The sequence below is a fragment of the Lonchura striata genome, chromosome 2, assembly GCF_050655825.1.
Source record: "Lonchura striata isolate lonStrDom1 chromosome 2, ASM5065582v1, whole genome shotgun sequence".
Lineage (NCBI taxonomy): Eukaryota > Metazoa > Chordata > Aves > Passeriformes > Estrildidae > Lonchura > Lonchura striata.
Window position 1 is genome coordinate 70,904,468 of NC_140704.1, and position 15,766 is coordinate 70,920,233.

Below are 15,766 nucleotides of genomic sequence, written 5' to 3' on the forward strand. Positions count from 1 at the left end.
CAAATAAACTCCACTGTGACTGATAAAAGATTTTTGCTTCTCAAAAAAAATGCTTAAAAAAAAAAAAGGCTAATAATTCCACCAGATTTCCTGAAATCCCCTCCCACACCTGTTGGAAATTATGATTTTGCTTTGCCTTATATTAAAACAAAATGCCTAACGATGACAATATAGGAAAAAAAAGGATATAAACATATTGTATTTCCTGTAAGTCTGAGTTGCATTAATGGTTTGCCAGCATTTTCTTTCTTTCAAACATTCACTCTTGAAACAGGGTAATTTTCCAAAAAGGTATATTTTTATATACATAGTTATCTAGAATTTCATCCCACAAAAGTAATACATATTATAAAGATAAATAGTAGAAGGTCACTGGATTGATGTCTTGGTAATATTTTAGAAATTTTACAGATTATTTTTTAATACTTTTTGCCAATGATATAACACTTAATTCCAACTTTGAGTCCAACATTTGAGTAAGTTTTGCACAGTCTCTCACTAAGAAAACATACCACCTCTGTAAGTTTTACATTTGCTGCTGCTGAAGATGACAAGGAGAAAGCAGAGACTTCCATGTGACCATGCAAAGAAAGGCTTATCCTGGGCTTTTACATTTCCAATCAAATATAAGTGTCCTCAGTGGAATAGAAATCAAGAAAAGAGGTGAAACTGCCCTTCCCCCTCCTTCCCCCCATCAATAAAAAGATTCTGTGTGTGGTTTATTTTGCTCTTAAAAAAAAAAAAGAAAATCTGCTCCCCATGACAGCCTGGATTGTAAAAGCAGTATTTCAATTGGAAGATTAGTAAGCTTTCATGGGAATTAACAGAGAGTCCCATCATTCACAGATGACTTGGACAATAAAATCTGTTTTCTGTCATTAATCTGGCAGCAACTGGCTGACTGGTCACCTACAGCGAGCTGTGAGAGAGGGGAAGTGGGGAACAGTCATGTTTATTCACTAGATAGCACTGTGGAAAACAAACAGAAAATTATCTTGGGAAAACTGAACCACAGAGAAGTTCTTGTCCATTCAATGCAGAGAGCAAGGTTATTAATGTGATTCCTCAGAGCTTTTCTCTTACCCACAGTTCAGGGAAGGAAGATATTTTCCTCTCATAGGAAGAAAGAAAGGAAAAAAATATACAGAAGTTTGATAAAAGTACAGAGAATATGCACCGACAAGTCTTTGAGGAACTACTTATTCATTAATAATATTTATTTAGCAATAGCAGATGTTCAAGTGTCAGCTTTTCAGTGGTTTAATACAGAATCTAGTTTAATGTCATTACAGCAAGCCCTCAGTATGGCTGTAGACTAGATCTCTGGGTTTAGAACGATACCTCTGCAGGAAACCCACTTTTCTCCATGTAGACAACTTGAGAAGGCACCAAGCAGTTGGAGAAAGGACTTCAAAAGTGGTTTGAATTTAAGCTTTGCTGCCCAAGCACAAGCAAGTTTGTTCAGTTTTAAATTTCCAGTCCCAAATGCCATAAGAAGGCTCAGGAAATGTTTTTGCTGGGCAGCACAGGGTTTCAGTACAATACCATAGACAAATTTCAGAAGACAGAGTTTGGGCAAATTTATTAAAGCTGGCTGAAAGGGAGTAGAACCAAAAGTGAGATTTTGGGATGGCAAACCAGTACCAGACTTCACCACAGCTTGGTCAGCTGAGGTCCACTTGACAACAAGAGGTTTTCTGACCAGAAACTTGTGTTGGTTGCTACATTTACAGATTTCTGATTTTGAAGATGCACAAAAGCTACTAAACCAGAAAAAACTAAGAACTCTGTACCTGTGGAGCTTGATTCCTTGGTCACCTCTATGATTACATAGCTGTGAATGCTTAGATTCAGCTACAGCTTTCAACAGGACTTGTCCAAATCCATATCAAAGCAACCAGCTGGTCACATATCCAGCAAAAACCAAAATATGTGACAAGTGCAATTTTCCAGCCTACATTTCAGAAGACTCTGCTGCACTGTGAACTCCTCAGTGACATTATGCTTAAAAAAGTTAGAGATGGGCATAAATTCCAGCAGTACCCAAGATATTGTGTATTTTTCCTGAAGTACAGGATACCACTCAGCTCTGGGCAGTTGTTCTGTGCTGAGCTAAGAGCCATGGGGAAATCCTCCCTGCATGTGTGAGGCTCTCTGCACTCTTCTTTTTGACTTAAATGAGTAATTTTTTGCCAAAAGTGAGAGGTAAGAGCTGCTCACAGTGAGTGATGGTGTTGGCCAGGTGAGTGTTGAATATAAAAGAGGCTGTCAGTCCAGGACCTTCTCCTCTCTTAGACACAAACTACGCTCCGGTGGTTAACAGGAGCTATTTTGCTTCCCTAGCAGTCTTCGAGCCCAGGGATATTCCTCACAGAAGCAAGGACTCCCACCTGATTTTCTTATGGTTTTCTTTAGGGCTGGCTTCTCCCACAGACAGCCCATGACTTGTGACTGATTTTCAAGTTATCACTCAAGACCTCTGCATGGAAAAAAAAAAGACTCTGAGAGTTTTTCTGCAAACTTAAATAAGAAATATATAAGAAATTTATTTATTTATAAGAAATTTATTTATAAGAATTTATTTATAAGAAATAAACTGTGGCAGTTGTGGCTGATTTTGTTTGCTGCATGTGTACAGCCTAACAATAAAGCTATTTTTTTTTCTGTTCATTATTAGCATGCACTTGTGAGCTAATTTTTCAGGATTAATTGTAGTACGCCAAAGGAAACATCCTACACAACAGCAACTCAGTGTGTGTGGCAGTGTGTGTTCAGTCCATTTCTTTCTAAACCATACATGAGCACAGTAACGTTAGCTTTTTTTTTTTTTTTTTTTTTTTTGGGTAAAAACAAATACATTTAAGAAATTAGAGTCTTCCATTCCAAGCAAGACAAAGTTCAAAAGAGAATACAGTGAGTTTATCACAAAGGTACTGATCAACACTTTTTTTTCTTATAGGAAATATATTTGGAGACTGAATTTTCAATGAAACAAAATGCATAAGTGAGAAAACAACTTTGCACTGTGGTTCTTCTGGCATTTACAGAATATTCTACACTAAAAAAAAAAAAAAAGAGTTTTGAGCTGAAGAAAATTAAAACCTCAGTCAATAAAAAAAGGAAAAAATTAAAGGAAAAGAACAGGAGAGGATGGAGTTTAAGTCACCCCTATTCGCTGGCTTGGCACAAGGATGTACCAAAGGTAGGAAAAGCTCTGTGAACTAAAATTAAGTATCATAAACCCAAATAATACCTGGCTTCATAGAAAAAGTTATTACTATAGTAATGCTACACTCTTATACAGCAGTTTTTTTATCTTTTGGTCCCAAGGCTGCTTATAGTTAATGCATATAAAAGTTGTTCAATAGTTTAAAAATGCACAAAGCTTGCTTATAAAATACCTTTTTTTAAGAGTGTTCCTCATCCTTTTAAACACAACTAGATAAAAATGTGACCCACAAGACTTAAATTTACTCTTGCTTGCACGGGCATATGGAAGATTTGCTTGAATTAATCCCACAGAGACCTCAAGTAAATCAAAACAATTGAATGGCCTAATCACATTTACAGAGAACATTAAAAGGAGAAGGAATCAAAAAGCTGGCCCAACTATATGAAAACTGATAGAAACCTCTCCTTTTTATTCCCACCCTAGATGAGAAGGTGAAATACCTACCAAAACAATTGCTGTTGGGAACACACAATATCCCTGAAGAGAAAGTCCTCTACTATTGCACATGTTTAGAAGTTAGGAAGACAGATATGGAAACAAGCAATCAGATCCCTAGAATTAATAAGGCTTCCATAGAGAAAAAGAGATCTTTTGATTGTAGAACTTGCAGTTAGCACCAAGAGATAGTGAACAGCTTAAAGACAAAAGTGAGATGGGAAAGGTGAGCACATCTGTGCCAATACAGAGTAAAAACTGAAAGTGCTTTAAGCAGAAGAAAACACTTTAAAAAGAAATCTATTGCTATTTTTCATACTGTTCCTTACAGCATATTTGTGGGCAGATTATAAATACTTCTTAAATTTTATTAAGCAGAAATTACATAGAGGCATAAAAAACATTAATTACTGTCATCTAAACCAAACAGCCTGATGGCAACAGGAATCCCACAATCTCCTCTACTGGTCAAAGGTGTCTCCTATTACTGGTTTCCTGGATCCATTTGCCCCAAGTTTTGATGTCAAGTGGACAGTAGGCCCACTCAAAGTTTGCAGAAGTATCTGGCATTTAAATTAAAGGCTTACAACAATTACACAAAAGTTGTTGAGGTCCAAAATCTTGGCCCATAAGCCAAGCAAGTTCTTGAATCTTGAATCTTGAAATCAGGAATTTAATTCTACTGGAAAGCTTTTAGTAAGGAAGACTGGAAGACTGGTCATTTTTGTGAAGAGGATGGGTAAACTAACCCTACAAAACAAATGGACCTAATGTGAAGTATGTTTCTTGCATGATTAACTATGCAAACAAATCTATCCTTGATTTAAAAGGAGAAGGGCGAGCCTGTAAACTAGAAAACCAATGAAATGTTTCTTGTTAATTGGACCTTCCTTCTCTGGGAACAATATCTCTGATTTTTTTTATTCCTTTTTACAAATGAAGCTGGGGGTTGCAACTTAGCAAATTCTTTAATCGTGCAACTAACCACACTATCCATTATGTACAGCACAGTGCATTTTTGATCAATAGCACTGTTTTTGTTAATGCTATATGAACTAAATAAGTGGGGGAAAAAATCCTTCAAATTTTGTGGGTATTTTCAGTTGCTGAGTCAGAAAACAAAATAAAGTCTAACATCTGCTTTTATTTCTTGTTCAGTAAAGCTTGCATCTCCCTTCAGGACTAAGAGCAAGCAAACTGCTGCTAACCATGATAATTACACAGTACTCAGCATGGTGAGTAGAATAACATTGTAATTGTCCAAGGGTTTGAACAATTTGGACTGATTTTGTATAGTGTATAATTTACAGTAAATATTCAGAATGTGTTTTCTTTGCTTCAAGAACATTTTCATCCTTTAGCTGTGGATTATTATGCGTGAAGAAAAGCATCCACAATCAAATTCAATCCAGATGAAGAACATCTGCAAAAATAGAACAATTTATTTTATTGACATTTACATTTACATAATTTTATCAGAGTCTGATTTTGCTTTTGACAGTCAAGGTAATATAAAATAACCAAGACCCCACGGGGTCATTCAGACAAAATAAAAGTATGCAAATACTTGAAATTTTACCATAAGCAAAGCAAATTAGTGACAGTGACTGAAGCCGGTGAAAGGACTCAAGAAAATATTAACAAGCCCTGTGCTTACATATGGTTTATTTTCCTTCATGAGGTCAGGGCCAGACTCAGTCCTGTCAGCTACATATTAAGACCCTCATTCTGCAGAAATCCAAGTGTTTATTTTTACACATTGAAGAGAGTCACTGTGAAGCAAGTGGGACTAATAACAATTGAAATCAGTTATAAATCAGGGCCCACATAATTTCTGAGTATTAGATGTGGTGATGCATAGCAGCAGGAACAATGAGTACCACAGACATCGTCATTGCCACTGCACGTAAAGCATCAGCAGCATGATCTAAAAGGGTTTTAGCTTTTCTCAGAAAGAAATGAACAGTTCATCACTGTGAATGTACAGTATAATCCTTTATGAGAGACAGACAAAAATCCTTACAAAAAATAATCAGAAGTCTTTACAATGGTTTGTTTTCTATGGCTTTTAAAGACTTTTTTTTTTTTCCCTTGAATTGTTTTAATCAGGGAAAGCAAGGGAGAAATGGAGCTAATGGGGGGTGGGGGGAGAAAATGTTTCTCTGTCAAAAACTGTCTTGAACATTTTTGTTCTTGACTTGAAATGGAGATTTTCCCTCTCAGAGATTCTACTCCATTCTCATTTTGGCAAAAAAAAAAAAAAAAAATGGAGACACAAAAACTGGTAGGATTTGTTTTTTCTTCTGTTATTGTTTTCATGGCTGCTCTCTATAACATGGGAATAAGAAATACCTACCCCAAAGGACTCAAATGGAAATTATATAAGTACAATTTATGGGCCACTTTCATGAAAGAATTTAAGATAAATATTCCAAATAGTTACAAATTTATATCATAGCATGGAGTAGGTATAGCAAAAAATTGAGTACTGTTTCTAAATCACAGGATTGCTGCCAAAATGACTTTTCCAATGCTACTGACTTCATTCCTGTTAGAGAAATTAAAGGGGTCATCATGCCAGTTGCCAAGTTTATATACCCCCACAGAACAGCAGTAGGTTAAGCACTAGACCAATGTCTGTTTGCTAAAAACTAGTCAGTAGCGATACGTAATAGACAGTTCAAAAATTTCTACATTAAATGCCTTCCAATGTTTCTTCAGTCCTTAAGGTAATATTTTATTTCTTCTATGTAAAACTGAAAAAAACCCCAACTTTTAAAATTAGCATTAAGTCCAACAGCTAGAGTAACTATAAATGAATTTGACTTTACACTTGTATTTTATATATCTGACCTTCAAGTGTGTCACACAAAGTCATTCAAAAGTAAGATTCAAAATATAATTTTTGACAACTATCCTATCAAAATGGATATCATAGCAGTTTCTGGATATAATGTATCAGTGTTTGTTTATGGTTAGACAGCTTTATCCAGTACAATGAAAAGGGAAGCAAAAACAGAATTTGTATATAAGGTGGTATCCTGCTTCTCAATGTTAACACCACTCAGATCTGGAAAGCAAGGCTGTGAGCTCTTAAGGCTAGATGACCTTAAGAGTCAGAAACAGATTTTTCAATTAATTCAATATTCATCCTTACGATGCATTTAACACTGCAATATTGCAAGTCAAAACTTCAGACAAATCTTAGTTAACAACAGTTGGTCTGACAAACTTTAAAGCAGATGCTGCCAAATTAAACAACAAATAAAAAGTAAGGAAAAAGAAGAAAATAAGGGTTCTTGGCTTAAGGAAGTTTTCTCCTCATTATAGTTCTGGGGAAATTACTTCCTTCTTGAACTACTTTCATCACTGCCCATAGTTCTGAAACAATGTGATGAACCACTAGGAACAGAAGACAAACATTTGAGTTGCTTTCCAGACTGTGCTCAGCTTCCAGGGCATGGATTTCAGTGTTCTTTTCTTGAAGGAAAACTCAAAGCACAGATGCAAATTCAAATGGTCCCAAAATGACTGCTGTGCTCAGTAACAGTGTTTATCCAACACACATCAGACAGAGGACTTCCTGAATTACATCAGACCCACAGCATTTACTCAGCAGGAGGTTAAAAACTCCTTCCTGACAAAGGAGAGCAATACCAAATAAAATACAGCAATCAGATTGAGGCTCAGAACACTTTGGGAGATGCAGTTCCAAGGAGACATGAGCATGACATCTATTCTTGTCATAGCACTTAATACAACAGGAATGTCACCACAGGCCACATTTTCCTCTGCTGTTGCTGAGTGATTAGGTTTACCTATATATTGGTGTATATATAATACAGTTACACATTCATTGATGGTCCTGTGTCAAGTCCTGGCCTCAGGTGTATTTTTGCAGAATTCTGCAGCAGTCCAGGTGAAGGAAACAGACTCTGCTCTAAACCACCAAAGCATATCATCACAAAATGGAATAAGTCCATAAACAAGTTACCAAACTAAACAGCTTGCACCTATCCTTTCTTCCCTAAAAGGATAAATTTTATTTTACAGAATACACTCCATACACTCTAGCCTGGTGCATGCAGGGCACAGGGCTCCCTCTCTATCCCAGGGAACTGATGTATAGCTTTCAAAATGAAGGAACATACCACAAGTGTGGAGAACAGAATGTGGGAGGGAACATCTCTCCCTCCCACTAAATAGAAGCGTTTAGTCAAGGTGTTTCTGGACACAACAGGAAACCAAATTTTAAGTTGGCCAAGGCTTAACTTAATACACATAAAATAACTAACATAAAACATTTGCTTCCTTGGCTGCAGAGGCAATTGAATAGGACTTAGGGAATATGCTTTTCAGACACCCAAAATCCTACATTAGATCTTAAATTTTTTAGGCTCTCATTTGAAGACTGCACTGAATCTTAAATCCATTACAGGGAAGAGAAAAAGAATCAGAAAAACTGGAAAGTAAATTTCCCAAAGCTCCTAAGTTTCTGTCTGCCTCTGATAGATTTTGACTCTGTATTTGCCTGGTATTTCCATTCCATTTCTTTAGCAAGACTGAAGTTCCTTTTGCTTAAGAAAAATCTAATCACAAATTTAAGTTATTCCACAGTGTTTAAAAAAAAAATAACCAAAATCAAAGAAGAAAACATACTGAAGTTCAGGAGGGTTGGGATCTAGTCCAGAAAACTTGATTGCAAAGCAGGACTTTTATTTATGTCAGCTTTGCAGAAATCAACATTTCAAATTCTGATAAAAGACCTTTATATCTAGGTTCTACATTAACAGTCTGTTGTCTGGAAAATTATGCCAGTGAAAAGAAAACTGTTTTCTTAATTTTCTCAACTCATTCTAACCTCCATGGTTTTTTTTGGGTTTTTTTTTGGTTTTTTTTTTAATGAGGCTCAACCTGTGCAATTCAATGTATGCTTATTTTCTCAGAAAGGGGAGAAGAAAGACTGGGGTATTTTTATAATTTGATGAAAATAATGGAGCTGGGAAGGGTTTTGTTTTTTTTTTTTTGAAGAGTTTAATATACATGCAACAAAGCATATCCCAAAGGGAGAATGCTATTGCTCACAGAGAGCTTTCTCCTGATAACTTTTTTTTTTTCCCAGGATTTGATTTTTCTATTAGAGTTAAATAATCCTTTAATATGGAAGCTCAGTAATGGAAAGTTTAACACTTTGCTAAGCCACTGCTGCATTGAAAGACTATATCATATCAGATACCCAGCCTTCCTGAACCGGCACAACTTTCCTGAAAATGCTCCAACAGTACTTCACTGCTTTACAGTAGCTAAAGGCCTAGATACAAATGTTCCAGAAACAAAGCATCCAACTAAAATAGCCCTCCTCTCCATTCCTAGAAAAGCTTCAATTTATAAGTACTTATTATACACAGGAAGATGTCAATAACTTTTTGCCTTCTTCAGTCATGAAAACCCTTTATTTTTTACTCAGTTTAGTTTCAGCAGTCTTGAGGGAATTAACTTTGAAACTCATTTGGTGAAAAACCTTATAGTCTGTCATCTTTCTCCTGCAGTTAGTTTTTTCCTGTTTCATGGAACATCAGTAGGAGGCACACCATACCAATACCACCTGTCCACTTCCCTAAACACAAAACTCCTGAGGTTCAGTTATGTATTTCAGAAAGGAATTTGAAAGAAACAGTGACAGTGGTTTCTGTAATGTCAGGACAAAAAGCAACATGAAAGAGAGAGAAACAAGTTCTGATTTTTTTTCAGGAAGCTACAAATGGTCTGTTAAACAAGTGATTGGCTGAAGTCACAGAGTGCTAATCATTGATCCCTAACAGCGAAAAAATCTCACCAGCTATGTTAAAACCCAATTTTTTAATGTCTCTCCAGAAACCACAGATGAGATATTAGAAATAGCACCTCTACATAGCAAGAACAAAGAGTACCACAGGTTGCTCCTCCAGCATCTGATTTTATCTTCTTGGAAGCATTTGATGCAGATCTGAAAGCTCCTCTCTCAGTTTGGGATGTTATTTGTTTCAAGAATCTGTTGTATGTTGTATCATTCACTGGTGTGTTTTGTAATGCCAGACACAATGCAATGAGGGTATTTCAAATTCACATGGAGGCAAAATAAGCTAACTTTAACTTTAAATCCATTGCTTTATTATGGCAAAGTTGTGTTTTGAAGTGATTACTCAAATATGAATCAAAGGGAAAGGTATGCTGGGTTCTAGATCGAATGAACATAAATACTCAAGGCAGCACAGCAAAATGAGGATTCTGATTTATATTTATTGCTTGTTGCTACTTGTACTTCTGACTCCAGATTCAAGTGCCTAGTACACCTTAGAGCCATGATTCTTAAAGTTAAAATAAATAAATAAATAACAAATAATTAAAAATAATACACAAACACACACACACACACATATATATATATTAATCTTTGTTACATTTGAACCATGAGTGACTGGTTTCACACAGCACAGACAAGAGAAGCTCTATGCAAGGCTCTGCAGAACAGTCTTATGGGCAAACAGCAGACTGAACCAGACAAATCAATTTTTTGATAGAAGTAACACATATGAAAAGACCAACCAAGAGCCTCATTCACAGGCCACCCAAAAGCGTTAAAGCTGGTTTTGCTTTATAAATTAACATGGATTATGAAGAATATAAGGCCTTCATCAACCCACAAATAAACTTGGAATGAGTTTGTGCTAAGTTTTAGGTTATATAAAATTATTAATCTATCTATTCATTCTCATTGTCAAGCATTAGAGCCTTTCATGGCAACATTTTTCAGTCTTGAACATTTTTAGATATTTCAATTACTTTTAAGAAGTCTTTCCATTACAGCTGTCCTCCTTCCTTAAGGTAGTATATATATGTACGTGGCTTAATGAAAGGGAGACCCATGTGGAGAAGTTTGTATGCAATCCAATATTTCAGCATTTTCGTAATTTGTTGGAGATACAGCTCAGTTCAAATGCATTTCCAGTGAGACTGATGTAGTTGAAAGTAGGGAGATTTATGAGCCTAACCACTATAACACAGCACAATTGTCCCCATCTGTTTAAATCTATAGTTTCACTAAGTGAGCAAAGAGGCTAAAGTGTGCATACACAATGGTCACAATATGCACTGTAAGGAGCTTTATATGGGAGGCTCTTATCACAAAGTGCATGAGATACTTTTCATATCAGGTAATCTCAAGAAAAGATGTGGGGAGACAGCAGGGAACACCATCAGTGGAAAGAGAAAAAGAAGAGAGAGTGTCGCACCCAATGGTGAAAGTATTTGATTTGTCTATAATAGTAGCCTTGACTTTTCATATCAATTTCATTGATTGAATTTTTTGTACAACTGTTCTTAGAACCATACAAGAGTCTATGTCACCCTGATTCTTAAGATTTTCTAAAGCCTTCTGAGTTTACATACAGTTGGAGAACTTTCCCACACAATTCCTATAAACAATATATTGTTTTGCATTTCTTTATGGGGGTGGAGAAACTTGATGTACTAGTGGTTTGTCCAATGTCTTTGGAGAGGTGGCCCATTCACTCTCCAATCCAATGTCACCTTTGGGAAAGTATAAAAGTTGGAGTCAGGGAATACACTTCCTTCTTTACCTTGCAAATATCAGATGGCTCACGTCGTGCTTTCACGTGTCCTATAGCAACAAGTCTAAAGTTAAAACTTTATTTTTAAAAACTAGTGCTTCTATTTTTAGTGTTCTGAACATTTTAAATAACCTTGACACCCATCCTTCAAGAGCTTCAGTGTATCAGTTTTCTACCAGAAAAATCTGTCAATCTATAATTAAAGAGTAATGTGGGAGATCCTATGACATTTGGCTTGTACTATTTCCAGCATTACATGATTTTCTTTAACCTGACTTCAGTTGTGTAATGATCAAAAATACCCTTCTTAGCAGGAAAATCTTTTTTAAGTACTTCTAATATTATCCAGTAAAATACCAAAGTTACAGAACAGAAGACAGGTCATCTTCCATAGGCTCAGTTCTATTGTACTTAATTATGCAGAGACCAGTGATGTCCTTAATATGCATCAGAAATGTGGATAAATACCACTGACAGTACTAATGCATCTGGATTTATACATGCAACCAACAATACAAATAGACAGCAATTTTTTTTCTGAGATTGTTCAACTTCAATTTATCAAAACAGACATTTTCACTCCCTCTAATCATCCATTCTCACTGATGTTTCTCAGGCAGGTAATTTATGCTATTATTCACATGCTTAAAACTTCCAGCAACTCAGTAAGCATCCATTCCTTCAGTGATAAATTGTGCTAAGAAAAAAAAACACAGTAATATCAAAAACAATTCCCAATACTATGCTGTTCCATCAGAAAGAAATTGCTTCATTTTTCCTTACAAAATAATCAAGGGAAAACAAAGAAAGTGAACATCCTAAAGAATGTAAAATGTAAAGTTGACACAGGCCTAACATATGATAGTTAAAAAGTTATGATGCAATTCTAAACTGGAAGAGGCTGCAAGAAATGCAGAAATAAACAGTGGTTGCTCCCTAAGACTTCAGAAAGATAGAATGCAAAGGTAGGACACATTTAGAGAAAGATACATGTTATAAAGAGGGAAAGAGAAATAAATCACATGGCAAATGAAGCAGATCCTCTTTGTCCCATTTAAAGCATCACATCCTGTGAAATTTCAGCCAATAGCCACGAATTCTAGAAAATGAGTTCCATATATAGGATGGAAAAAGCATTTGCTGACTTTACAGAAATTCAAATCACAGAATGATCACATATACATATTAAAAGGAAACTTAATCTATGAAACAGACTTGCAACAAAAAGCCCTTAGGAGGAAAATTATAGTTGCACTCCTAAATTCTCCCAAGCAAGTCTTCAGCACTCTAAGTCATTAGACACAATACATGCTGGGGATCCTACTATCCTCCATCAGGACACAGGTTCCCACCTTATGTGTGTGTTGCAGAGAGAATATTCCTAGTAACTGCTGGACACAGGGATTCTTCAGGAGGATTAAGGTGAACTTTATAGATAACAACTGAGTTGAAATAGTTTAGAGATGGCAAAAATAATTTCCTATTTAGTTAAGATAAATATATGAAACCTAAATATCAGGACCACACCAAATGCAGATAGCAAATATATTCTTGGTTGTTTGTGTGCCTTGGGCATCCAAGGACCCCAAAAGCTTCTGAGTAGTGGACAAGAAGTGCAGAACCTGTGGAACAGAACAAACTGGAGAGAAACTTCTGTACCTCCATTTCTGTATGGCTTCAAATTGCAAGTAATTAATATACCTTCAAAATTAACATGTCACTAAATTTCCTGGAGAAGAGGAAATACTAAAATATGCTACACCAGAAGCAGAAGCAGAAAATACAAATTTTTCAATTTTCATTTGAAGGACCACATCCCACCTTAAGCAGTATAGTTATATTGCTTCTCCTTTTTAAGCAAAATTAGACCCTGTTTTGAATATTCAATTATTACTGTCTCTATTTTTAACTTGTGGTTATACAGAAGGTTATACATTTCCTGGAAGATTTTTTTTCTTGACATAATAGTCAAGTTATATAATGCCTTATGGACCACAGCACACAAAAAATGCTTTTTTAAACAGAGAGGCCGTAAAGTTTCTGACAAACTTTGTGTGCAATTTCTAAGAATGAAAACATGGGTTTTTTTCTCACTATCAGCCTTTAAAAACATCTATTTGGTTGGAACAAGTTTGGAATTAATTTAAGCAGTGACAGCAAAACTAAAGCACACCTTGGACAGAGAAAATGCATTATTTTCACTTTTCAGAAAGAAAAGGAATGTCAATACATTATATATATATAAGATGTAGCATTTTTTAATACTGACATTATTTTTAGTTGAACAGAAAAGCTATGCATGTTCATCTTTAGCCTCCTCAGTCCTTAAGACTTTGAGGTTGCTACTGCTGCTGTCACTTGAAATGCTATTGGAGATTTAGGATCTCAGTTGCCCATTGGAGCAAGAGTTTTGGAAGTTGCCAACCCACTGTCTTGGTTTGACAAGACAGGAGTCTGTGAAAGAGGGCAAAGCCTCCTGTGCAATGGAGAACGGCAAACCCCCCTCCCTCTGAATTACCAGGATCTTTAAATTAAAGGCTCTCAGGCAAAGATATGGGAGTGGGAGTAACAATTCTTTACTAGGAGAAAACTAGACAACAATTTAAAAAGGCAAATGCAATCGGTACAAACAAAACCAGTGAAAGAAAAAGTCCAGAACCTGAGGGATGCCAGTATCAGTTCTGCTGGGACAATTGCTTCCCTTGCAATGGTTGATGAATTGCAGCTGAAGTGGTGATCTTTAGAAGGGTATAGTTTTCCTCTGAAGATCTGGTGGCAGTGGGGCCGGTCTTCCTCTGCGCCGGGGTTGCCTCTGAGCTCCGCCGCCGTCGGCTCAGCGCGCGCCGGCTGCTTCGCTGCAAGTGCCGCCGAAGAGAGCTGCTTCTCCGGGAATCCCGCGAAGAGAGCAAAAGCGAGCTGCTTCTCTCCCTAAAAGCTACCCCTTTATACCATAATAGAGTGCTTGGCTTCCCCTCTGGGCGGGACCCCCCTCACTTACCAGCCCGGCAGGGAGTCAGTCAATAGTGTATAAACAAACCATTGCCTTTACGGGGCAAACCATTGTCTCTGAGAGAGATAACAAAACCTGTCCGACAGGTTTGCCTTCAACAGATGGCAAATAGAATACAAGCTTATATTACAACCCAGGACATTATCCACCCCTTATTCTATTTCCATCTGCACACCATGAAATCTTACACCCAGTTCTCTCTTAAGACCAAGTTTCCCTGTGGTACACAGCGGGTCTCCCCATCTTTCTGCATTACCCACCAAGTGTAACCAGGTCCTTGAGCAAAGACAATCCCACGAATGGGTTGGTCTTTGCCTGAGGTGGGATTAATCCAAACAGTTTTCCCTAAAATACCTTTCATATGTACTACAGGGACCTTATCTCCATCTACTGCGTGTAAGGGTTCTGACTGAGCAGGGCCAGCTAGATTGACAGACCCCCGGGTGTTGACCATCCAGGTTGCTTTTGCCAGGTTAATTTCCCAGTTTCTAAATGTTCCCCCACCAAGTGCCTTCAGGGTAGTCTTAAGGAGTCCGTTGCACCGTTCAACTTTGCCGGCAGCTGGAGCATGATAGGGAATATGATATATCCATTCGATACCATGTTCTCTGGCCCAGGTGTTGATAAGGCTGTTCTTGAAATGGGTGCCGTTGTCAGACTCAATTCTCTCAGGGGTGCCGTGTCTCCACAGGACTTGCTTTTCCAAGCCTAAGATGGTGTTCCGGGCAGTGGCATGGGGGACAGGGAAAGTCTCCAGCCATCCAGTGGTGGCTTCCACCATGGTCAGCACGTAGCGCTTGCCTTGGCGTGTCTGGGGCAGTGTGATGTACTCAATCTGCCAGGCCTCCCCATACTTGTACTTGGACCACCACCCACCATACCATAGGGGCTTCACTGTCTTGGCCTGTTTGATGGCAGCACACGTCTCACAGTCATGGATAACCTGGGAAACACTGTCCATGGTTAGATCCACCCCTCGGTCTCGTGCCCACTTGTAGGTGGCATCTCTGCCCTGATGACCTGAGGCATCATGAGCCCATCGAGCCAGGAACAACTCCCCCTTATGGTGCCAATCTAAGTCTATCTTTGACACCTCTATTTTTGCTGCCTGATCTACCTGCTCGTTGTTTCGGTGCTCCTCATTAGCCCGACTTTTGGGGACATGGGCATCTACATGACGGACTTTCACCGTCAGCTTTTCCACCCGAGAGGCAATGTCTTTCCATATATCAGCAGCCCAGATTGGCTTTCCTCTACGTTGCCAGTTGGCCTTCCTCCACCTTCCCAGCCAGCCCCACAGAGCATTGGCTACCATCCATGAATCAGTATAAAGGTAGAGCTTTGGCCACTTCTCCCTTTCAGCAATGTCCAGAGCCAGCTGAACGGCCTTGAGTTCGGCGAGTTGGCTCGATCCACCTTCTCCTTCGGTAGCTTGTGCAACTTGGCGTGTGGGGCTCCATACGGCTGCTTTCCACTTCC

The 15,766-nt window shown here is 37.7% G+C and overlaps 1 long non-coding RNA gene across 1 annotated transcript in view; it reads right to left on the minus strand.

Annotated features, from left to right (window-relative positions):
* Window positions 1-15,766, minus strand: part of LOC146768293 (uncharacterized) — a 143,569-nt gene that overhangs the window by 42,069 nt on the left and 85,734 nt on the right. The gene's annotated exons all lie outside the window — the stretch shown is intronic.